Source organism: Pongo abelii, chromosome 3, assembly GCF_028885655.2.
Source record: "Pongo abelii isolate AG06213 chromosome 3, NHGRI_mPonAbe1-v2.0_pri, whole genome shotgun sequence".
NCBI classification, from domain to species: Eukaryota; Metazoa; Chordata; class Mammalia; order Primates; family Hominidae; genus Pongo; species Pongo abelii.
In genome coordinates this window covers 19,762,543-19,788,799 of record NC_071988.2, presented here as the reverse complement: position 1 = coordinate 19,788,799, position 26,257 = coordinate 19,762,543, and the positions used below count along the sequence as shown (strand labels likewise).

The window sequence follows — 26,257 nt, the reverse complement described above, 5'->3', positions numbered from 1 at the left end:
ACAATTGGTTCTGTTTCTCTAGAGAATAGTACACTTGATTTCTCCGTATTTGGAGTAAATTCTAGTTGTCTAGTAGGGCAGCCTTGAATAGCAATATCAAAACTCTGTGAAAAGGTTAATCTGTGTTCCCAAACTCTAACTTTCAATGCTAGAATCTCTAAAATACTTGTTTGCTGCTGAGAGGCATTGGCTGACTTTGGTCTTTGGCCCCCACATTGGTTTAAAGAAAGAGATTATTAGTGCTGGAAATAAGATAGCTCCAAACAGCAGAATGAAGGTAAATTAACAAGTTGACTCCATCAGTGATATCTATAATTTTCTGATTAAGGTCTAAGCTAGGGTAAAACCTCCCTCATTAGCTGTCTTCCCTGGGAAGATAACCCAGTACTTGTCAATTCTTGCTTTCATTTTTTGTTCCACATGAACGATCTTACCTGTCTTGTTGTTGAGATGTGAGTAGTGGAGTTAAAATAAACTTAATTTTAATGTGTTTATTACCTGTTCAGATTTTTATTCAAAAATTTAAAAGAATTAAGACTTTTAAATGTGCAAATATGCTCCAATATTTATTTTTCCACTATGTTAGAAGAAAAAGATCCAAAAACTTTGGTTGAATTTTAGGTTTTAGCCACTAGATGGCAGTGGATAACTATCTCTTTTATTTTGCTTTCCCGCATTCAACTCCAGCTAATGTTTTCTATTGTCAGCTGGCAAAGAGAAGAGAGGAAATATATAAAGGCTATTTACTGGAGATGTTGAACAAGATAGAGATTTTATTAATGGAGTGTTGAACACATTTTGTAATTCAACTGCTAGCAAAATTATTTTCTTTATTTTTATATATTTGTACGATTAAAAGGAGAAAATAGGATCAGCATTGAAACGTACAAAAACATGGTCAGGCTAAATGCAATCAGCATTGACTGGAAATGCTTATCTTGATCAAATGCTAAGGAGAGGAGAACGACTATAGCCTAATACATCTGCTGAGCTGCTTTGAAACGTTTTTGACCACATGTAAGAGACCCTTTGCATTTTCATGACACCTACACCCAGGAGCATTACTAGTAGGGCTTTTGGATGTCAAGAGAGATCCTTTCTGCTGGAGTCTTTTACCTCAAACTAAAGAAAAAGGAATCCCTCAAAGAAAATGTGCTTGGAGACTCAGGATTTAAACTTTATCACTGGTTGTCTCTTTGTATTATATTTAACATTAGATTTTTCCCAACCTATGTAGAACATTCAGTGTGTGTTCTATGATGGTCTTTTGGGGATGGACTGACTGCAAAGTAGAGCTATGGTTAGGAATCATGTCCACCGGTAATATTATGCAGCCATTTAAAAAAATATATTTACAGAGGCAAAAGTCTGAGCTTAAAATTCTTAGGATCTTTAACACATGGAGAAGATCTGGGGAATAACAATAATGAAGCAATTCAAAGAACAGTGTAGGCATTTCTCCCTAAAAACCTACAGAAGGAAGTATGAAAAACCACTAATATTGACCAAAGTATTCATAGGCCTTAAAAACATTTATTTTAAGCAACAAGGGAAGAAAATATTACTGTTTAATAGAGTGCCACTTCAGAAGGAAAGGGGCAAAATACTTGGTTAACAGCACATGACTTGTAGTAGTATCCATGTTCTTGGAGATAGGCTAAGGAAGGCCACCATTAACAGCCAAAGTTAGTGTCATAGCCCTAGTCACAGCAGCCTCCACCCCCTTCACCTTCTACAGGAGCAGAAGGCAGGAATCCATGCTCGGGCTATCTAAGGAGCCAAAACTTCAAAGTATGTTGGGAGACTAAAATCCCCCAGCCTATACCCTTATCTTATTCTTATTTATGAACAAGCGTCCCTTAGCCTTCTTTATCTTCGGTGTGTTGCACTCATGTCCCCCCATGACATAACAAGGAGGAAAATAAATGCATACATATTGGATGCTATTTTCCGGATGCCAAGTCTCTCTCCAGGATGCCAAGTCTCTCTCCTTCCTAATTACTATTAGGAAGGAGTTTTATAGAACATTTAGCAATAGCACCCTGGGAGTCTGAAAGAGTTAATTTCTCTCTTTATACAATTTTCTACCAAAGGATTGCTTCTGGGAGGAAATCTATTTAATTTTGTTCATAAAAGAGATAAAGCTGGGGACTAAAGTGGGGTAGGAGGAGATGTGCATCGCTAATATCTTTAAAAACAGAGAAGAATAGGATTCAAAAGACCTCAAGAAATTTTTTTAAAAAAGACATTTTTAAAATAGTGATATGCACCAGATGGCATACACAAGAATCGATATTCTAAGTCCTTTAGGGACAAGGTTTAATTCTTTTAGGTCTCATGTAGCATCTGATGCAGAGCTCTGCACTTAGTGGGCACCTAGTTAATATTTATTAAAATCAGATTGAATGTCGAAAAAGTACACACACACACACACATACATACACACACACACGCACACATACTAGCAATCAGAATTACCCAAGCTGAAAAAGTCACTAATGCTACAAGAATTATATCAAAGGTATCATTTCACTCATTCACTTAATACACATTTTGTGATAAGATAAGTAATATCCCCCACACCGTGAAGGAGTTCACGGTGTGGGGGATGATTCTCCTGAAGCACTTTCATGCACAGAGCAAAATGACCCAGACATTCTCCGAATCAGGGTGGGGTAGGCTTGAAGGGCCTCCTATATAAAAGAGTAGCCTCCCTGCGCTGGTTATGAAGCTGTGTTTCTCAGCCTCAACCCTCCCTTTCACACTCTACTTTGTAATGCTGGCGCTGGGTCTCTGTAGACAGCATTTCCCCTATGCTGCTGACTCCCTAATAAACTCTGCCAATAGGGTGCTGGAAGCAGACTGGGAGGCAGGTGAGCTGCTGAGAACATTTTCTTCTTTTTTGTTGGCTTGCTGGTCCTGCTGGTGTCAGGCCAGCTCAGCAGGTGGTTACGGTGAACAGATGTGTTCCCAACTTTCTGCAGCAGTCTTAGCATGTTCCTCAGAGATACCATCCCCAGTTGGTCAGCCACCCAGTTGCTCCAGGACTTTTAACTTCAGTTCCATAGCCACAAACAATGGCAGGCAGGGCCATCTCCACCTCCTCAGTGGTCTGGATCCCAGTGCCACCGGAATCTTTACTAAGTTTCTAGGCTCTAACAACTTGACCCTGTTGCCTTTGTACCGCCAGCCCTGGGAGGGAGTGGCAGCAACTTTCTGAAGCTACTATCTCTGTGTTATCTCTGCATTCTCTTTTCACTTTTGTAGCCTTTGTGTTCCTCCTATACCTTGTTAACCCATTCCCTCTGTAACATTCTACTCCTAAAATTGCTGGGTGTTTTCCTAACCAGACCCTGAGGGATACCCTCCCTCATGAGCCTTTCTCTTTTTCTTGCACTACTTCTCATCTTAGCATCTGTGAACACCAGGTACTTTAGATGCCTTCTTATTCAAGTCCCCCACACTCCATTTGAATATAAGCTCCATGAGAACATAAAATTTGTGTTTTCTTTCTTGTTGAATACCCAGACTTTAGAACAGTTTCTTCTATTAGGTATGCCTTCAATATGTATCTGTCAAAAGAACAAATGAATGAATGAATGGGTGTAGAATGAACAAATGAAAGAAATGGCTATTTTTTTTTTTTTTTTTTTTTTTAGATGGAGTCTCGCTCTGTCACCAGGCTGGAGTGCAGTGGCATGATCTCGGCTCACTGCAACCTCTGCCTCCCAGGTTCAAGCGATTCTCCTGCCTCAGCCTCCCAGGCGCACACCACCACACTCAGCTAATTTTTGTACTTTTAGTAGAGACGAGGTTTCACCATGTTGGCCAGAATGGTCTCGATCTCTTGACCTCGTGATCCACCCACCTCGGCCTCCCAAAGTGCTGAGATTACAGGTGGGAGCCACCGCGCTCGGCTGGCTCTGGTTATTTCTATGGCTTTATGCTTCTGCTCTCTGCTGTCCTATCCCATGTCCATTCTTGGCACTCTGTTACTCTCTCTAAACTAAATTCAGCTTCTAATAGCTACCTTCTAGGCTGGTTGGCACTGGATAAGACTATCGAAATTGGATACTTTAGGTTAGTGGTTTTCAACTGTTCTCCCCGGGGAGTATTGGGGAATGTCTGGAGACCACTTTCATTGTCACGACTAGGAGGCAAAAGTCCTTCTGGCATCTATTTTGCAGGGATGCTGCAAAATATCCATCCATTTGCAGAACAGCCCCCCATAACCAGGAATCATCTGGTCCAAAATGTCAACCGTGCCGCTGTTGCTATTAAGAAACCCTGATTTCGATGTTAACTGTTTAGAAACAAGAGATTCCTCAGATGATGCTTTTAGGCATCTTTTGGTCCTGTTAATTTATTTCTCTGGCTATATAAGGCCAAGTATCCTTGATGAAGAAAGATACAACTGTTTTTGTCATGGCCAAGGACCCAGATGTTTTTCAACAAAATGATATTTGAAATGCTGAGAACAGAATATCCGGAGGACTGGCTAAATATTTGGCTCTTTGGCTGGACTTTTATAGAGTTATATAGACAGAGTCTGTGATTAAAAGTCAGAGAGCGATATGATAGCCAGAGGGCCAGGGGAGGGGGGAGGGCAGGCAGTGGGTTGTATATGATGTTGCATAAGAAATGTTTAAAAGAACAGAGTGTCTTCTTTGTATTGATCCAAATCCCTTAATAATAATTACAAGAACCAGCTGTTTTTCTCCCAAATAATCCAAAGAATAGCCATTAACTGGAGATACAGAGTTTAAAAATGACATAAATCACTTGGGTATTTACATCTTGAAGGTCACTGTGGATGAGCCAGGTGGTCTCCTCCTGGACTTCAATTATCAAAATATATTTTCCTAAAAAAATTGACCTGCTTGGGTAATTGCTATTCTGATGAACTCCAACCCTAAGCTTCCTCTTCTACTCCCACATTTCCTTGAACAAGTTCATTCTATCATCTTAGCTACCAAAATATCCACAAGGTATATTTTTCTTCTCAGTGTATGGCAGTAATCCCATCTAATACATCAAGCGGAATACAAAGTACTATACAACTGTTATAAATTTTTCCGGCACAATTCCCAGAGTCATTACTTAGTGTCATCTTCTTTCCAAACTATACTTACTAACTTTTTTAGTAAACACATTTGAGCTTTCACCCATATTCATCATCTTTAAATTATAACTCCTCCAATCAAATAATTAAAGATGGTCATTAAAAGAACATTTAGTTGGTTTCACATACTTGCTGCTAAAATTGCAGTTGTTTAAAGACATTAAAGATATTATATCCCAGAGGATACCTGTGAAGTTTGCCAGATAACATGGAGATGTCCAGCTAAATTTAAATATCAGATAAACCACATGGTTTTCAGCAAAAGTATGTCTCATGCAATATATGGGAAAGCTTTGTGCTTGAAAACTTGCGGTTTATCTGAAATTCAAGTTTAACTGAATGTCCTATATTTTTATTTGCTAAATCTGACAACCTAGTGCCCGTCTGTCAAGGTTTACATCTTTGCAAACTCTTTCAATACAGAATTTCTTTTAAATAATATTAGTAAGAATATTTTCTTAGTGATTCATGGACTCTTCTTCTCTAATGAAGAGATACTCACAAAATAATTAGAATCTCTAGGAATATTTACCTTACTGAAAATAATGCAGTCATGAACTCTGGTTTCAAATTATCAACCAATAATATCCTGAAAACAAGTTCCGTGGTCTTGACCATTTGCAAAGTGCATAGTTGCTGTTTCCGTTAGACTCTAATGCAACTAAAACTGAGTTCCCCTCTCTCCACTTAATCACAGGTCCCAAAGGAAAACCCAATGATTCCCCTTTTGGTTGATGATCACTGGACATGGCATGTGAAGAAATAACTCCTTAGCCATGTCACATATGGTCATCGAACCAGGCTTGGCTCAGCTGATCTGATTACCTGAGTTTTCTCCTGATTAATTCTGAATGACACAGAAAAATCAATCATGAGGACAGCCAAAATAATCATCTAGTCAGATGATTCAGTTATATAAACTTGACCTTAACCTCTTCCTCTCAACCTATGTTCATTTCAAAGAGATTTTAACAGATATGTGGATGGGGGGATGTAATAGCAGTAATGTTTTCCTCAAAATCTACTGTCTAACAAGCCAATAATTTTAAGCGATTCCATTAAATGTAATTAACTAGCTTTAGGAATTCTTTGTTTTTCCTCTTTTCTTTATACTAAACAACACACATTATAAAATCTTAATCATATAAAACATCTACTCTGAATTGAATACCAGACACTAAGTAATTCAGCCCCAACCTCACAACTGGAAACACTTAGACACATTTTTTTCCTAACACTATACTGATACCTTTATTCATGAAAAATATATACTATTAAAAAATAAAGATGTTTTGCCTTCCTATATTTCAGGGCACTATGACAGAAGTCTCTTTTCTCCTATGTGAAAATTATGTATTTTCTCCTTAATGTAAGTGCAAATGCCTTCTTACTTTAAAATTCCAAAGATAAAATTCTTAAATACGACCTATTCATTAACTCATGACACAGTGAATAAAAGCCTGCTGTAATACACATTGTTTTTAGACATGAGGTTGTAGACACTAAAACGAGGGCAGAAAAGGAGGAAGCACAGTTATACATACAGTGAGCAATAAATGTGCCAATAACATAGTAAAGAAGCTTAAAAGTAGAAGATTTGAATAACATTAAGAAATCAAAGAATTCTCCTGCGAGTACTACATATACTACATGGTGTAATTTTTTTTTTTTTTTTTTTTTTTTTTTCTGAGACGGAGTCTCACTCTGTCACCCAGGCTGGAATGCAGTAGCACGATCTTGGCTCACTGGAACCTCCACCTCCCGAGTTCAGGCAATTCTCCAGCCTCAGCCTCCCAAGTAGCTGGGACTACAGGTGCACCCCACTGCATCTGGCTAATTTTTGTGTTTTTAGTAGAGACGGGGTTTCACCATGTTGGCCAGGCTGGTCTCAAACTCCTGACCTCAGATGATCTGCCCACCTCGGCCTCCCAAAGTGCTGGGATTACAGGTGTGAGCCACCACCCTCGGCCCATGGTGTAATTTTTTAAGGACAAATATGAGTTTGTCACCTGAACCAAAAGAACACGAACATTCCCAGCACACACTTAAAAGAGCAAACAGCCTCCCTCCCCCAATCAGCACACATGTTATGACTGTATGAAACAAATGATGTATTTGGAAGCCCCAAGCATTTTTGAGGGTTTGAACACCAAGTATAAAGCAAAGAGTAGGAATGAGGCTAAGGAAGTGGGAAATACCTTACTGCTTCCTTTTGAAGTACTGATGGATCAACTAAGAAAATCAGAGCAAGGGCTGAGCTGGAAAAGTGAGCAGATTGGCTCAATGGAGCTCAAGGAATATTAGTCGTGAACTGTTGTGCAAGTGAAGGGAGAATGAGAAGTCCCTACAGAGGGGAACTCAGAAGCCAGGGCACTGAAGAGGAATCGGTGACTTTGACAGTGAGAGGGAGTTTGCCTTGGTATATTTGGACACAAATCATTCGTTCAGCCAACACAAAACATTTCGTTCAGCCAAACTGCAGGCATTGCCAATGTGATAGTACTAAGCAATGGGGACTTTAAGAGGTAATGAGGCCGCTAGGGCTCCTCCCTTGTGAATGGTATTAAGTCCCCTATAGAGAAAGCTTCACACAGTTCAATCACTTGCCCTTCTGCCATGTGAACACACAGCGTTCCTCCCCTCCGGAGGAGCTGCCCTCATGAGAAAACTGAACCTGCCAGTGCCTTGATCTTGGACTTCTCAGCCTCCAGAACTGTAAAATATAAATTTCTGTTCCTTATACATTACCCAGTCATTGGTATTTAGTTATAGCAGCACAAACAAAGCTACGCTGGTTGTTCAAAATGAAAGAAAATTAAAATCTTATGCTTCCTTTTCTGCTATGTCTCCTATTTCTGCTTTAACAAATTATCACAAACATGTGGCTCAAAACAACACACATTCATTATTTTACTGTTCTGGGGGTCAGTAGCGTGAAATGTTTCTCACTGGGCTGCAATCAAGGCATCGGCAGGGCTGCATTCCTTTCTGGATGTTCTCAGGGAAAATCCATTTTCCTTCCTTTTGCAGCTACTAGAGGCTGCTCACTTTCCTTGGCTTGTGGCTGTCCTGTCATCATCAAAGCCAGTAATGGTCAGTAGAATCTTTCTCATACCACATCCCTCCAAAGGGAAAGTCCTGCCTCTCTCTTCCACTTTTAAGGATTCCTGTGATTACACTGGGCCCACCTGGATAATCCAGGCTCATCTTTTCACCTCAAGGATGGCTGACTAGCAAACTTAATTCCACCTGAAACCTTAATTCCCTCCTGCCAGGTAGCACATTCCACAGGTTCTATGGATTACGGCATATTTGAGAAGGAGGTATTATTTGGGCTACCATACTGGTTTTAGAAATGCATGTTCTAGTACCCAAGACCGTGGTAGAGCACACCATCCACAGAAGCCATGTGAATCTTACAAGATAGCATTGAAGAGAGGAAAATCTTTGTTCCATCCACTGGCTTGTGGCACGGGACAGAATGGGAGACCGGAACTATTCAAGTTAAAATGAAGTTAAATCTGAGCAGTGCTACTTTGCAAATTTATTGGAATAAAGAAGGAGGCTTTTTGCTTGATCTAGCTTATATCCTGTTAGAAAAAAAATAGCCAGGCAAAACTACAGGAGAAAATGTATCATTAAATAGAATAAGACTAAAAGACCAGGAAAGTTTGATCTTTTCCAGGTGGGATAAACAGTTAACTCTCAGTAGACAATGTTTTCCTGTTGCTAGGCTGACTAGCGGTGGTGGCTGAGCTGTTTAAGAAAACATACCTATATCTTTTTACTTGACAACTACAATATAATCTGTCTGGGGGTTGTTCATCATTTAAGAAAGGGTGAAAAAAGTCCTCTCCCAGAAAAGTGTTCAAATCCATGAGCCGAAATGATGATAACATCATGAGAGGCATCATAATTTATCTGTAGCATGTAAATCACTGCTGCTCCCCTCTGAGGATGCTCGCTAAAATGATGAATAGCTCTGTGCGCTGTGAGCGCGACCCCAAGGAATTCACCAGCCAGACTTTGACAGGAGAGCTGCCTCCCAGTCTCTTCCGGATGGGAAGAAGCAATGACTTAACAGGTTTGAAAATTCAGTTTTTTAACCACTTGTTAAAACATTTAGTTTGACTTTATCTGTAAAGGCACAGTCTGGCAAGAGTTGAACAATGACCCTAAGAAACCGATCAAGATCCAACCTGGTCTGGGTGATGCTGACCTGCCAGACTTTTTTTTTTGGTTCCCCCACTGGATGTATTCAGCTGTGTCTCAACTTGCTCTTTGCCAGTAAAACTAGTCTTAGAGCCAAACATTTCCTGCATTTTCTAACACAAGAGGTCTCTCAAGTGTCTACATATGCTTGCGGCCTCCTGCATAAAATAGAAGTGAGAATGTTAGAGAAAAGGAAATGTCATTTTATGGGTTTTATTTTAGAAAATCTAACATTTATTGTAAAAGATCAATAGATAACATTCTGTTGAAGTTTTCACTGTAGTGCCTTGTGGAGGTGTGGATGATCGAATTCTTTTTAGTTTTAGCAATTGTTATGGGCTGAATGTGTCCACTCCCCAAATTCATATGTTGAAGCCCTACCCGCCAATGGGATGGTATTTGGATGTAGAGCCCACCATAGTCCATTATGACCTCATCTTAACTACTTAAGCCTTTGGCAGGTGATCAGGTTTAGATTAGGTCATGAGGGTGTGACTTGCATGATAGGATTTGTGCCCTTATGAGATAATGAAGACAGAGGTATCTCCCTCGTCTCCCTCTCTCCTTCTCTCCCTCTTGTCCACTGTCCCTCTCTTCTCTCCCTCTCTCCCTCCTCTTTCTCCTCTCACTCCTCTCTCCCTCTCTCCCTATCTCTCCATATGCCCAAGCATTGAAAAAGCCATGTGAGCTGGAAGTGAGAAGGTGGCTATTTACAAACCAGGAATCTGGCCTCCACCAGGAACCAAATCTGCCAGCATTTTGATCTTGGACTTTGAGCCTCCAAAACTGTGAGCAATAAATGTCTGTTGTTAATCTACCCAGTCTATGGTACTTTTTATAGTAGCCTGAGCTGACTAAGAAAGTAATTTAAGGGTAAGAAATATCTTATTAAATTTCATATTGCCTGTAGCATCCATCACAGTACTTCAAATACAGAGAAAACTCAGTGTGATATTATTAAAAATAATGAGAGTAGAGATTATAAGAAACATGGGTGGAGTGCTTACTCTGTGTCAGGTACAATGTTAAGCACATTGTATATTTTAGTTCATTTAATTCTCACAGAAGCCACATGTGATAGGTATTATCTATCCATATTATAGCTAAGGAAGTTAAAGTGTGGAGAAGTTGACCTGTCCAAAGTTTCTCAGCTAGGAAGTAGCAGAGCTGTGATATAACTCCTGGTGCGTCTAACTACAGAGTGAGACTCTTAATCTGCATGATCCTAACTGCATTAGTTTACCAAGGTTTCCATAATAAATTATTACAAACAGGGGGCTTAAAACAGGATAAATTCATTTTGTCTCAGCTTTTGAGGCTAGACTCAAGGTGTCAGCAGGACCATGCTCCATCTGGAGGCTCTAGGGAAGAATCCTTCCTTGAGTCTTCCTAACTCTTGGGGGTTCCCAGCATCCCTTGGCACTCCTGAGCTTGTAGACCCATTGTTCAAATCTCTTCCTCCATCTCCACATGGCCTTCTGACCTGTGTCTCTTTATGTATCCTCTCTTCTTTTCTTTTCCCCCAATAATATCATTCATTGGATTTAGAGCCCACTATAGTCCATTATGACCTCATCTTAACTACTTAAGTTTGCAAAGCCTTTTTTTCCAAATAAGGTCACTTTCTGAGATTCACTTGAATGAGTTTGGTGGGGGGCACACTATTCAGCCCACTACATGAACCATTTCACCTCATCTTCTTCCGCTTTTACTATATTTTGTCTCCCCAAAATGCATATGTGGAAATCTTAACCCCCAGTGAGATGATAATAGGAGGTGGGGCTTTTGGAGGATGATTAGGACATGGAAGTAGAGCCCTCATGAATGAGATTAATGCTCTTATTTAAAAGGACTACAAAATTCTCACCCCTTTTACCATGCAGATGCAGCAAGAAGGCACCATCTATGAGCCAGGGAGCAGGCCCTCCTCAGACATGAAGTCTCCCTTGATTTTGGACTTCCCAGCCTCTAGAACAGTCAGAAATAAATATCTGCTGTTTACAAGCTACCCAGTTCATGGTGTTGTGTTATAGCAGCCCAAACAGACTAAGATAAGCCTCTCATCTGAGTATCCTTCTTTCCTGACAGAATTATTTCTTGCTGGGCTGGACATGGTGGCTCACACCTGTAATCCCAGCACTTTGGGAGGCTGAGGCAGGTAGATCACTTGAGGTCAGGAGTTTGAGACCAGCTTGGCCAACAGGGAGAAACCCCATCTCTACTAAAAATACAAAAATTAACCAAGTGTGGTGGCACACGCCTGTAGTTCCAGCTAGTCAGGAGGCTGAGGCAGGAGAATCTCTTGAATCCAGGAGACGGAGGTTGCAGTGAGCTGAGATGGCACCACTGCACTCCAACCTGGGTGACTCCATCTCAAAAGAAAAAAAAATTATTTATTGCTGGACATCCTTTGCCCATTTACTATTACCTCTGTTAAAAATGTTCCTTCTGCTGATCCACACAAACAGCAGCTTTAAACTTGACTGTATCATGAAATGTTTTATTTCTTGTCCATGTCATTTTCTTGGTACAGAATCAAAAGTTGCTTCTAAAGACTTATGTTTGTGATATTTTATGTCTGTGGAACCCTTGCATTACTGTTTAGGATTTGAAGTCTCCACCCCTGGCTTGTTTGCTACTTTGGATCTGGTTCTGTTGAGCTTTACTCTTTGGTGTCCATCCTGTTCTTAGCATGGCATCCAACAGAGCCAATGGAGTTCTTGTGCAGTGACTGTTCATGGGATGGCTGCATAGAGAAATGAGTGGAGGGTACTTGTGACCCCTTGTCAATAGTATCCCATCTTCAAGTTGCCTTTATATCAATGAAAAGGAATGTGGCATGGGCATTGGATTTAGCACAGCATGTAAAAGGCACTGCAAAACTCTGCATACCCTTCCTTGGCAGGTTCTAAAACTGTAAAAGAGAAGATACTGTATTAGTCTGGATTCTCTAGAGGGAAAGAACTAATAAAATATATATATATATATATATATGGTAGGATATATATATATACTAATATATATACTAATAGGATATATATATATATGAGTATATTAAGTATTAACTCACATGATCACAAGGTCACACCATATGCTGTCTGCAAGCTGAGGAACAAGGAGAGCCAGTCTGAGTCCCAAAACTGAAGAACTTGGAGTCCAATGTTTAAGGGCAGGAAGCATCCAGCACAGGAGAAAGATGTAGGCTGGAAGGCTAGGCCAGTCCAGTCTTTTCATGTTTTTCTGCCTGCTTTATATTATAGCCATGCTGGCAGCTAATTAGATGGTGCCCACCCAGCTTAAGGGTGGGTCTGCCTTTCCCAGCCCACTGTCTCAAATGTTAATCTCCTTTGGCAACACCCTCACAGACACACCCAGGATCAATACTTTGTACCCTTCAATCCAATCAAGTTCAGTATTAACCATCACAGATACAGACTGTCATAGTGAAATTCACAGTCCAAATGTTCCAGCCTGGGTAACAGAGGAACAACAGCCAAGTGAGAAGGAAAGGGATCCTAGAAACTATGTGGTAACCTTATTCGTATATTTACCTGACTGAAATCTAAAAATAGCCCTTCCTTAGCTGACACCCCACCCACAGACAGCTGTTGAGAACTTGTAACACTGATCTTTAAGATTCACACAGAAGAACAGGGTCACTTTTATTAAGACAAAACACATAGCTCTCTGTAGTTTTTAGCAAAGCAGGACAAGTTTGGTGTGGCTGTTGAAAAAGCACGGTGGGCCTTTTGCTTTGGGGACTCATAGCTCTCTTCCCGTACAAGGAGCCTGCTCTTTGTAGAAAATGCCAGACTCTACATCAACACAGCTACAGTCCACAGTTTATCTGAGCACAAGTGTAGAAGGCTGGTGTTTCCATCAGAGTGTTCACTAAATTCTAAGGGATATAAAAAGACAAAATTGGAGGAAAAAAGAGAGAAAAGGGCAAGAGAAAAGAAGAAAAGGGAAAAGTGTGAGGTGCATATAAGTCTCTAAAATTACAGTGCCCTGGAAGATGACAGAGTGGTGGGTGTTAGCATGGGCTTTGGTGTCAGCCTTGCCAAGCTGAGGGACCCACCCTGGTCATCCCCTCACCCGCATCTTGCCCACTTTGGACTGGGGCCCTTGGCAGCCATGTTGCCTGGCTTCCCTTCTCCCAGCTCCTTTCTGCCTGCTTACTGCCTTCTTTTTTTTTTTTTTTTTTTTCCTGCTTTCTGAGTGTTAAGTACCTAGATTGTCATTTCTTCCAACAAGATAAAAAATCAACATGCTCCTTCATTTAGTAACCCGAGCGCTTTCTTTGTGTTCTTAACTCTAGGAATGTCATCTTGGGCTGACTGGCAGGACAGTGGCATCTGACTAGATAATCATGGTAATGTATGTCCTCATTCAGATATGTCTGTCTTTCCACCTTCATTGTTTCATGTAACTCTACTGAATAAAGCTTGTTACTTGTTCCTGGGAACATAAGGCTGAAAAAGACAAATTCAAGATCTCAAGGTATTTACAGTGTAGGATGCAGAGAGTTAGTAACTACAGAGAGTGGTGCTAAGTGCTAGGGAGGAGATATACATCAGATATTCAGATAGCAAAGACTCGTCTAAAGTATTCAGGTGCTGTGGGGTTATAGATGGCTTCTCAAAGGATGTAAAATTCTCACTTACTATGTTTCACACATAGAAAAAATAATATTATTTCAGCAAGAAATGTACTCGATTACCACTCCCCCCAAAAAACCGCACATGCCTAATTCTTTGATAACTGCATTATTTGTGTCTTACACCCAGCAAGTTGGAAATGTAAGGGCATTTCTTAAGCACCTGCCTTCCTGGGTCATTCCTCTGCGAAATTAGACATAGCCTAAGGGTATGCATTAGGTTTTCTCAGGGCTGCCATAACAAAGGACCACAGACTGGGTGGCTTAGCAACAGAAACTTACTTTCTCAAAGTTCTGGAGGCTAGAAGTCTAAGATCAAGGTTTCAGCAGGGTCAATATCTTCTGAGGCTTCTCTCCTTGGCTTGTAGACAGTTGTCTTCTCTCTGCCTTCACAGGGTCTTCCTTCTATAACAGTTTGGTCCAAATTTTCTCTTCTTCTAAGGATGCCAGTTGTAATGAAGTAGGACCATTCTAGGGACCTCCTCCTAACTTAATTACCTCTTTAAAGCCTTCTCTGTAATTGCAGTCACATTCTGAGGAACTTGGGATTGGAGCTTCAACCCATGAATTTTTGGTGGACACAATTGGGCCCATCACAGGATGATGGAGGTGTGTACTTCAGAGCCAGACCAACACAATTTCAAATCCAAGCTCAAACTGTGATCTGAAGGGATCTTTATGGTCTCTGGCCTCAGTTCTGTCTATTAGGAAGTAAGATTAATGAGAATTTGCAAGGGATGTGCTACACTTAGCACTAGCTAGTGCCTGATAAATTGCAGCAACTTGATAAATGGTAACAGTTATTCCATTGCTAATGCTCAGTGTCACCAATGATAGTTTATGATGCTTCTCTGGGCAGCAGATCCTCTCTTACTATTACTTCTTCCTTCTGTGCTATGTTTTTAATCCCTGGAGCCTTTTGATAAACACGTTTGCCCAGCAGATTCCTGTGGCTCTTATCAGGACAGTTGGGAACAATGAGACATTTTCTAGCCTCTCTTTTGTCTCAGGTCCAGGCACTGATCCTGCACTGTAACAACATTTTCTTGACGCTTACTGGAAATAAGAAAAAAAAAAAGATAAAGAGAAAATTGTGGTCTTCGCCTTCCAGTAATGTAATGGAGTCTTTTTCTTGGGGTTTGGCAGAAAGAGGCACTGGTGGCAGCATGACAGGGTCATGCCCTCCTGATCATGGTTGCTGTTCCACTTGAGGCCCCCCTAAACATAGATGAGGGCCATGGGGAGCCCACAATACAACCTGTCATCAGGAAACCCTGGGAAACACAAATTGTGTTTTGGAATAAAACAAACAAACACCAGCATTTGAATACTCTCACGCCCAAGGTCATTTGTGTCACCCACTTGGCCTGCGGGACCCCAGGGAAACATAAAACCAGTGAGCAGCCCTTTGATCTCACACCTTCTTTGGACCATTTTAATCAATTAACCATGAAGTCCCTCCACTTCGCTTACGCAGACCTCTATATAAAATGACTTTGGTCTGGCTGACACACGTTACTGCATCCGAGATCAAAGATTGTAGCAAATGCCAAATTCAGCCAGGATAATTCTGAGCCTTTTTTCCCAGCCCACTCCTCCCCCAGCTCTTAGAAGCACTTTTCTTGCAAGGTCAGAAAGGGGAGATTTTGAATGCTGATGGACACAAAAACGAGCTTCATGAGGATGTGAGGAGTCCATCAGTACAAGAGGCGAGGTGGTGGCTAGCAGAGGAGGCTGGGATGCATTCAACTAAAACAAAGTACATTTTAAAAGTTAATAATGCCCATAGAAGGAAAAAATGAAAAATGCTTTCTGAAGTAATTTGAAGAGTGGCCTCCTGTTTAGTTGTGAGATTAATTAGATCTCTGGAAGCAGGCACTGAATCCCTTGGACTCAGGATTGCAGTCTAACCTAATCACCCGCTATTAGTGATATATGGCACCGTCATTCTCGGGAATAAAACTCCTTCCCATGCGTGTGTGCATTAGTGAGCAAGTGTGGGGGTGGAACTGTGCTTCCCACCATTTTACCACAAAGGCAAAGTTGAGAATGATCATTTGTGGTGACCCTACTGTGTCCTGGGCCAGTGCTAGGAATTTTATGTATTATCTAAATGTTTGTCATCACAATAACTCTGGGGAAGGCAGAATATATTATCTTCATTTCTCAGATGATGAGCCCAAATCTGAGAGCAGTTCACAGGCTCACTGGTGGTCAGACATTGACCTCCAAACCCCACCTCTTTAATAATACCTACTTGTCATCGCACACTTGTGTAATCTTTCACCTGTGGGCTTCATCTTGTGAAATATTTGGTCCACCATACCCCTCAAAATAATTTATTTTCTTGATTTCAAGTACAGACATCTATAACTGTTGATCAGAGCTCTCGGTCAGCATGAGCTAACCAGTGTCAGGATACTAAGCTCATAAATTGCCAGTCAAAAGCAAAGAAAGTGCAGACTCATCACAGGAAAATAAATTACACCTACCTGAAAGATAGAAAATATTAATAATTATAATTATTGATTAAGCACCTTTTATGGACCACTCACGGCTGTGGGCACCTGGTTCATATTATCATTAATCTTTCCTAGGGTCCTGTGACATAGAGATCCGTATCCCCACTTTATATATATGATGGATAAAGAGGAAGGAGAAAGACTTACTCAGTGTTTCTCAGCTAGTAACTGGGATTTGAATTTCCAGTTCCTTTCATACAACTTCTTAATCTTTATTAATTATCTTCTTAGAATCCCAGAGTTTGAGAATACAGACTATGAAGGCTTAAATGTAGGAAGTGCTATTACTACTTTGAAGAAAATGTGATACTCTTAAAAGGCTCTTCCAACATTTGAACATTTCTGCAAGGTAGAGAGATCTCACTGAGCTACTGTGGTCTGGCCCTTGGCTGGATGTGAATGCCCAGTGGATTCCCAACCTGAGAAGCTGCACGAAGCCAGCACCAAAGCAGTTAGTGGACCATTAAGTTTAATTCTTATTTCATATGAAAGTATCTCCTAATGCTGGTTCCAACAGGAAAAAACAACAAAAAAAAAAACAAAAAAAACAAGGAGTTATTTAGAAGCTTTAAAAAATAAGCGACTCTATATACTGTCAAACTCAGAAAAATAAAAATTATGAAAGAGCAAAGTAAAATAAACTTTCAATTCAATTCCAAGAAGAGTCAAGAAGCTGGAAACATATCCAGAGTCCACATGTGCAGAGCTGAGCCACAATCATCATACAAAGCAAACTGGAAAGTTGGGGGTGAGCTTTGGAAAGGAAGAGAGCCTGGTTCTGCGGCTTGGAGATTGTGGTCCAGAGAGCTGGGTATGGAAAGAGCCCCCTACATCATGTCATTCTTAACAGCACATGTGGTAGGGAGCAGGGTTAGAAGCACTGAGTGAACTAGGAGAAGCAGATGTCTGTGTGGTCAGGGGACAACTTAGTTGGTCAAGAATTCTGAAAAATAAGAAGGTAGTTTTGGTTTATGATCCAGTAGGAAACCAGCGAAGGGAGGTGTTTCCGATATAGGAACCAAAGCATGGGATGAGGATGCTCTCACTGCTCTGGTTGGGTTTGGAATCTCTCTTTTGAGGAGACAGCAGCATCTCAAACCAAAAAGAAATTCATCTTCAGCTTAAGTGCTGCACATAGGAAATGGGACAGAACCACCAATAATAATAGCTAATAGCTATTGAGTGTTTAATAAGTGCTGATTCTAATCACTGGATATAACTGAAGTCATTATACCCTCATAGTAACCCTGTGACATGAACACTGTTTGTAGATGAGGAAACTGAGACACTAAGATCGGCAAATTGACCTGCCTAAGGTCACATGGTAGACATATGCTAGAGTTGAGGTTTGACAGTCAGGCCCTGGACATCAGAGGTAGTTCACTAAGCCACTGTATTGCAGTGACTTCCACTGCATATTAGAACACTAATGCATTCACACAGCTGCTGTTCAATCTACATTCTTTTCAGTAGGTTAGGGAATTTTACTCCAGGGTGAGGAAGGCAATTGGGTATTTCCTTATCATTGTGTTTAATTTTTGCTTAATGTAAATATACTTCTCAAAAAAATTAGGGATTGGAGCACAGTCCTGATATAATGACTATGTGATTGCCTTAAATGAATTACATTAACCAAATTTCACTGAACATAGATTTCTCTGGGAAGGAGCTGGCCCACAGATGAATAAACTGGAGACTCAGACACTGAGACAAAGCAGCTGATTCCTTAAGGTTAGCTCTAAAGGTGAGGTGAGTACCTACCTGGGCAGCTACTAGGCATCAAGCACCCAGATTAGGGCATTACCCACATCAATATCAAGGTCACCCACCCCCTGAGGAAAATAGAACTGGGATGGCATCACCATTCAAACATGGGTCTATTTTATTCTCATACGGGTACCTTTTCCATGTATCATAGTATCACACAAAGGCAAAAGAAAATTTAAAAATGAAAACTTCGCAGGCTCTGGTCAGAGCACATGACCTATGACCTTAGTAGCCTGTTCTTCAATTCTCACTGAAAGTTCAACTGTGACAAAAAAGGAATTCAATATTCATGGATGATAAACTAAAGCAGAGGTCTCTCAAAGTTAAATTTTGTTTATTGTGGTAAAACATACATAATATAAAATTTAACATTTTAACTATTTTAAGTATGTAATCCAGTGGCATTAAATACATTTAGATTGTTGTACAACCATCACTTCTATCCATCTCCAGAACTTTTTCATCTTCCCCAGTGAGTCTATGTATCCATTACATAACTCCCCATTTCTGCCTTCTACCAGCTGCTGGTAACCACTATTCTATTTTTTGACTCTATGAATTTGACCCTTCTGGGTACCTCATATAAGTAGAATTATACAATAATTGATCTTTTGGGTCTGGCTTATTCATGTAGCATAATGTCTTCAAAGTTCATCTATGTTAAAGCATGTATGAGAAATTCTTTCCTTTTTGAGGCTGATAGTATTCCATTGTATGTTTTATATACATCTCGCTTTTCTATTCATCTGTATATGGACTTGGGTTGCTTCCACCTTTTGGCTATTCCTGTTTTCTGATATAAGTTAAATAAATATTGTAGTATATTTGATATTTATGGATATACTTATTTTTAAATTGATTTTATGTATGTTGACTAGGAAAATACATACATTTGGGAACCAAGTAAAAACACAAAAGTATGAAAGAAAAATAAATATTGCTGAAAGTTGTAAATATTGTCTCCCCTTGTTTCCTGGATTATTTTGCACATATCCTGGGGTGTTTGATTCCCTTCTTGGGGAACACAGGCACCAAGGATGTGTTCATTCACTCCTGTGGATCTTTGAATGTTATTCTTTGGTCAAGTTAAATAATCAGAGAGCTGGTTACTTGGCCTTCATTTTGTTGACCCTTATAGAACTGAGCTTTTTTCAAATTTGGTTTTGGTAGTATGTCCCTGAAGGAAATTACAACAAGAGACAGTTCTAGAAAATTTGTTACTCATTTGAGGTTACTTTGGTTAAGAATGTGACTCACTTCCTAAACCATTGTCTCTTTTATAAAATTTCTCTCAAGTTTCAGTGTCAGGAAATTCTGGGTTTCTCTGGACACCTGATATGTTTTCATTTTCTGTATGTGAGCTATGATCACATTATCCACTTTTGGGGCCATTCCATTGCTCAGAATTTAATGTGTCAGCTTCCTTACCATTTTTTCAAGAACTTAAGACAGTTATGCATTAAATACTCTGATTTTCTCTTGTTGGTCAAACCTCATTTCATTTTACTCTTATTTATCTCATTAGAAAAATCACATTAAGAGAGCTACTATTCATTGAGCTTGTACTATGTACCAGGCATATTTTGGGGGACTTTGCATGTATCATTTATTTCTAACAATTACATTCTAAGACACATACCATTTTCTACATTTTAGTGATGAGGAAAACCAGATATGTTTGACTCCAAAGCTAGTGTTCGCTATCCGCTTATTATCATAGATGTCATTTGGTAACCTACTTCTACCTCAGGTTCAGTTTAGAAACCAAGCCTTATAAATCAATGAATCAAGGAGGATAAATCTAAAAATTCCCAAATTCTAGACTCTATGTGCATAAACAGTGTCTCATGGACTATAAAAACAAACAAACAAAAAAATCATTTTAAATCCCTCCTCTGACATTCCTAGACCAGCCAGCAGGACAATTCCTAACAAGGCAAAGACTAGCTACTTATTTCCAAATTCATTTCCTCTATCTCCCAGGAAACAGCTAAATTTCCTTTCCCAGCTTCCCTTGCATGCAGGTATGGCCATGTGACTGAGTTCTAGCCAATCAGATGTCCCATAAAGCCCTCCCTGGACATGCTCTGTGCTTCCTCTTCTTCCTCCAAGGAGACACACATTGTCACCAAAGTCTATAGAGAATGATGGAGCCACAGGGTAGAAGGAGCCTGGGTCTTGGCTTCTCACTGGCTTTGAAATCCATGTGTTACCACAAAGGGGTCCCAATTCAGACCTCAAGAGAAAGTTCTTGGATTTCACACAGGAAATAATTCAGGGTAAGTTCATTGAGTAAAGTGAAAACAAGTTTATTAGAGAAGAAACAAAAGAATAGCTACTCCATACAGAGCAATCACGAGGGCTGCTGGTTGGCTATTTTTATTGTTATTTCCTGATTATATGCTAAACAAGGTTTGGATTATTCATGAGTTTTTTCAGAAAGGGGTGAGGATTCCCCTCCCTTAACTGAGGGTTCCTCTCCCTTTTAGACCATATACTTCCGGGCATTACCATCGCATTCGTCAACTGTCATGGCTCCTGGTGGGAGTGTCTTTTAGCATGCTAATGCATTATAATGGGCATATAATTAGTGGTGAGGACGACCACAGGTCACTTTCGTTGCCACCTTGGTTTTGGCAGGTTTCAGCTGGCTCCTTTACTGCATCCTGTTTTATCAGTGGGGTCTTTGTGACCTGTATCTTGTCCTGACCTCTTACCTCATCCTGTGCCTACGAATGCCTAAACCTCCTGAAAATGCAGCCCAGCAGATTTCAGCGTCCTTGTACATGGCCCCTATTCAAGATGAATTGGCTCTGGTTCTAACGCCTTTGACACATGCTGATGAAGAACACTCTTTTTGTTGTTGTTTTACCTGAGTGGGAAACCGAGTTCTATTTTGGAAAGCCTCTGAGACGTGGGTTTTTTATTTATTATTATTATGGTGGCTAATTTCCTTTTCTATAAATTAGAGATTCAGTATTTATTCCACAGGGTTATTGTGAAGATTAAGTGAGACAATGTATATAAATATGGTGTCTGGGATCTAGTAGGTATTCCATTAGTTATTGTAAATGTGATGATTTTTATGTAACTCAAGTGTCCTCATGTTGTACAGCTTTCTGAGTAGCCCTCTGTCTTTCAGGAAATCTAGTCTCCTCCCAGGATTCCTGACTATCTGTAGGGGAATCTGCATTTGAATTTTCTTATAAATTGTCCTTCCCACATTTCTTCCTGATTACCTTGGGTCACATCCTTACTTCACTTCCTAATGCTTTAGGCTTCCTTAGTTTGCCTTATCCTACACTTTATTCAGAAAGGCAGTGCTAACATAAAGCTGATACTGTGTATCACTGAAGACTTTAGAATAGGGTAAGGGAATAGCTCACAACTCAGAAAACTTTCAGATGGTTGTTGGACTTCATTTCTCTGAACATTTCTTACCCAGGTTCCATCTCACAGGTTTTCTTTGGGTCATGTCTGTCTTTAGAACTTGGTCTACAGTATTATTCAAATCAGAGTCCTCTGCCTCACAGTTTCTTCCCAAGGTCAAGGCCCTTAAAACCCTATGCCTGACCTCTGGAAAAAAAAAATAGAAGTATCTTAACAATCACAAATGTCTAAGCACAGAAAAATCCACCCTAACCAGAAAAACTACTATCTCTATCTGCCCTACCAGCCTTTTCACATGATTAAATATCACATTCTAGTTTGCAGTGTTTGAATTAGGGTTTCCTCATCAAAAGGCAAGGCTACCACAAAGTGAGAGAACAGACCCCTGACTTACATGTTCATGACAGGAGGATTTACCAAAGCGATCCCTTCCGGAAAAAGGGGAAGAAAAACTTGGCTTCCAATTTTAGAGTGACAAGCAAATGCCCTATAGTTCTAGAATCTTCCTTTTGTCCTTGTGTCTACCTGCCTTCTATTCTTCCAATTCTCCAGTTCTTTTTGCCTTAGAACTTTAACACAAGCTATCAGCCTAAAAAATCTGTCATTAGGTTGCAAATATGACTCTTTGTCATTCAACACAAATGCTGCCTTCCTAGAGAAACCATGGCAACACCATTCTTGCTAAGTAAACACAAACCTCCCCAACCTGCCCAGACTTTATGCACCCTGAACATTTTTACCAGCTTGTTTTCTATAGTACCTACCATTATCTAGAGCAGCACTGTCCAGTGGAATTTTCTGTAATTATGGAACTGTTCTTTATCTGCACCAATATGAAAACTGGAAGCCACACATGACTAGGGAGCACTTGAAATGTGCTGGCTTAATATGTTATGGGTCTTGTCATTAACCCACATGAATGGAATCTTAAAAAATTTTTTTTGTTTGTTTTATTTCAATAGTTTTTGGGAACAGGTGATTTTTGCTTACTTTTAATTTCTTTAGTGGTGCTTTCTGAGATTTTGGTGTACCCATTAACCAAACAGTTTACGCCATACCCAATGTATAGTCTTTCACCCATCAATCCCCTTCCACTCTTCCCTCTGAGTCCCAAAGTGCATCATATCATTCTTATGCCTTTGCATCCTCATAGCTTATCTCCCAATTATACATGAGAACACACGATATTTGGTTTTCCATTCGTGAGTTACTTCACTTCGAATAATGGTCTCCGACTCCGTCCAGGTTGTGGCAAATGCTATTATTTTGTTTCTTTTTAATGGATGAGTAGTATTCCATGCTGTATATATACCAAATTTTCTTTATGCGCTCCTTGGTTGATGGGCATTTTGGCTGGTTCCATATTTTTGCTATTGTGAATTGTGCCACTATGAACATACGTGTGCAAGTGTCCTTTTATATAATGACTTATTTTTCCTCTGGGTACATACTAGTAGTGAGATTGCTGGATCAAATGTTAGTTCTACTTTTAGTTCTTTAAGGAATCTCCATGTTTTCCATAGTGGTTGCACTAGTTTACATTCCCATCAGCAGTGTGAAAATGTCCCCTTATTACCATATCCACACCCACATTTATTTTTTTTTATTTTTTAATTATGGCCTTCTTGCAGGAGTAAGGTGGTATCCCATTGCGGTATTAATTTCCATTTCCCTGATAATTCGTGATGTTGAGCATTTTTTCATATGTTTGTTGGTCATTTGTATATCTTCTTTTGAGAATTGTCTATTCATGTCCTTTGCCTACATTTTGATGGGATTATTTGATTTTTCTTGCAGATTTGAGTTCCTTGTAGATTCTGGATATTAGTCCTTTGTTGAATGCATGGTTTGCAAATATTTTCTCCCATTCTTTGGGTTGTCTGTTTGCTGATTATTTCTGTTGCTGTGAAGAAGCTTTTTAGTTTAATTAGGTCCCATCTACTTATTTTTGTTTTTGTTGCATTTGCTTTTAGGTTCTTGGTTATGAACTCTTTGCCTAAGCCAATGCCTAGAAGAGTTCTTCCAATGGTATCTTCTAGAATTTTTAGGGTTTTAAGTCTTAGATTTAAGTCTTTTATCCACATTGAGTTGATTTTTGTATATGGTGAGGGATGAGGATCCAGTTTCATTTTTCTACATGTGGCTTGTCAATTATCCCAGCACCATTTGTTGAATAAGGTGTCCTTTCCCCAATTTATGTTTTTGTTTGCTTTGTCAAAGATCAGTTGGCTGTAAGTATTTGGGTTTATTTCTGCATTCTCTATTCTGTTCCATTAGTATATATGCCTATTTTATACCAGTACCATACTGTTTTGGTAACTATACCCTTGTAGTACAGTGGGAAGTCAGATAATGTGATGCCTCCAAATTTGTTCTTTTTGCTTGCTTTGGCTATGCAGGCTCCTTTTTGGTTCCGTGTGAATTTTAGGATTGTTTTATCTAGTTCTATGAGGAATGATGATAGTACTCTGATTTGAATTGCATTGAATCTGTAGATTGCTTTTGGCAGTATGGTCATTTTCACAATATTGATTATACCCATCCATAAGCATGAAATATATTTCCATTTGTTTGTGTCATCAATGATTTCTTTCAGCAGTGTTTTGTAGTTTTCCTTGTAGAGATCTTTCACTTCCTTGGTTAGGTATATTCCTAAGTTTTTGTTTTGTTTTGTTTTTGTTTGTTTGTTTTGGCAGCTATTGTAAAAGAGATTGAGTTCTTGATTTGATTCTCCATTTGGTCATTGTTGGTGTATAGTAGTGCTACTAATTTTTTTTCCGGTGCTTTACAGGTTCAGAGGAACTTCTCTAGCAACACCAATTTTTGTACATTGATTTTTGTACCCTGAAACTTTGCTGAATTCACCTATCAGATCTAGAAGTTTTTGGGATTCGTTTTTAGGGTTTTCTAGGTATACGACCATATAATCCGCAAACTGTGGCAGTTTTACTTCCTCTGTACCGATTTGGATGCCCTTTATTTCTTTCACTTCTCCGATTGCTCTGTCTAGGACTTCCAGTACTATGTTGAATAGAAGTGGTGAAAGTGGGCATCTTTATCTTGTTCTTGTTCTCAGGGAGAATGCCTTCAAATTTTCCCCTGTATTAGTCCATTTTCACACTGCTATAAAGAACTAGCTGAGACTGGCTAATTTATAAAGGAAAGAGGTTTAATTGACTCACAGTTCTGCATGGCTGGGGAGGCCTCAGGAAACTTACAATCATGGCAGAATGCAGAAAGGAAGCAAAGCACATCTTACATCTACATGGCAGCAGGAGAAAGAGAGTGTAAAGGGGAAAATGCCAGTTTTAAATCATCAGATCTCATTAGAACTAACTCACTATCACAAGAACAGCATGGGGGAAACTGCCCCTATGATCCAATCACACTTTGAGATGAGTTTTGGGTGAAGACACAGAGCCAAACCATATCATTCCACCCCTGGCCCCTTACAAATCTCATCTCCTTTTCACATTTCAAAACCAATCATGCCTTCCTAACAGTCCCCCAAAGTCTTCACTCATTTTTGCATTAACGCAAAAGTCCAAGTCCAAAGTCTCATCTGAGACAAGGCAATTCCCTGCTGCCTATGAACCTATAAAATAAAAAACAAGTTAGTTATTTCGAAGATACAATGGGGGTACAGACATTGGGTAAATGTTCCCATTACAAATGAGAGAAATTGGCCAAAATCAAGGGTCCATAGGCCCCATGCAAGTCCAAAACCCAGCAGGGCACTTATTGACTCAAGGCTCCAGAATAATCTCCTTTGACTCCATGTTTCACATCCAGGGCACGCTGATGCAAGGAGTGGGCTCCCAAGGCCTTGGACACTCTGCTTCTGTGGCTTTTCAGGGTAGAGCCCCCATGGCTGCTTTCACAGGCTGGCATTGAGTGTCTGTAGCTTTGCCAGGTGCAAGGTGAAAGCTGTCAGTGGATCTACCATTCTGGGGTTTGGAGGAGAGTGGCCCTCTTCTCACAGCTCCACTAGAGAGTGCCCCAGTGGAGACTCTGTATGAGGGCTCCAACCCCACATTTCCCCTCTGCCTTACTCTAGTAGAGGCTGTCCCACCACTGCAGCAGAATTTTACCTGGACATCCAGGTGTTTTCATGCACCCCATCAAATTTAGGCAGAGGCTTCTAAACCTCAACCTTTGTCTTCTGTGCACCTGCAGGCCCAACACCACATGGAAGCTGCCAAGGCTTGGGGCATGAATCCTCTGGAGCAATGGCCCGAGCTATACCTTGGCCCCTTTTAGCCATGGCTGGAACTAGAGTGGGGGGGACACAGGGCACCAAGTCCCGAGGTTGCACAGAGCAGCGGGGCTCTGGACCCATAAAACCTTTTTTTCCTGCTAGGCCTCCAGGCCTGTAATGGGAGGGCTGCCGTAAAGATCTCTGACATGCCCTGGGAACATTTTCCCCATTGTCTTGGCTATTAACATTCAGCTCCTAGTTACTTACGCAACTTTCTGCAGCTGGCTTGAATTTTCCCCCCAGAAAATGGGTTTTTCTTTTCTATTGCATGGTCAGGCTGCAAATTTTTCAAACTTTTATGCTCTGCTTCCCTTTCAAACATAAGTTCC

General features: G+C 40.2%; 1 long non-coding RNA gene across 6 annotated transcripts in view; it reads left to right on the top strand.

Moving 5' to 3' along the window:
* The window catches only part of LOC129059233 (uncharacterized), an 88,986-nt gene that overhangs the window by 12,521 nt on the left and 50,208 nt on the right, over nucleotides 1–26,257 (top strand). The window contains exons 1-6 of one of the 6 annotated variants that reach the window (XR_010139633.1): nucleotides 9,740–10,122; nucleotides 13,653–13,706; nucleotides 14,500–14,600; nucleotides 16,745–16,964; nucleotides 17,174–17,324; nucleotides 18,166–18,257. This is a non-coding gene — a long non-coding RNA (uncharacterized LOC129059233). Of the gene's footprint in view, nucleotides 1–9,739; nucleotides 10,123–13,652; nucleotides 13,707–14,499; nucleotides 14,601–16,744; nucleotides 16,965–17,173; nucleotides 17,325–18,165; nucleotides 18,258–26,257 lie in introns of those variants that run through there. The other 5 variants (XR_010139630.1, XR_010139628.1, XR_010139629.1 and 2 more) reach the window with 5 other exon arrangements.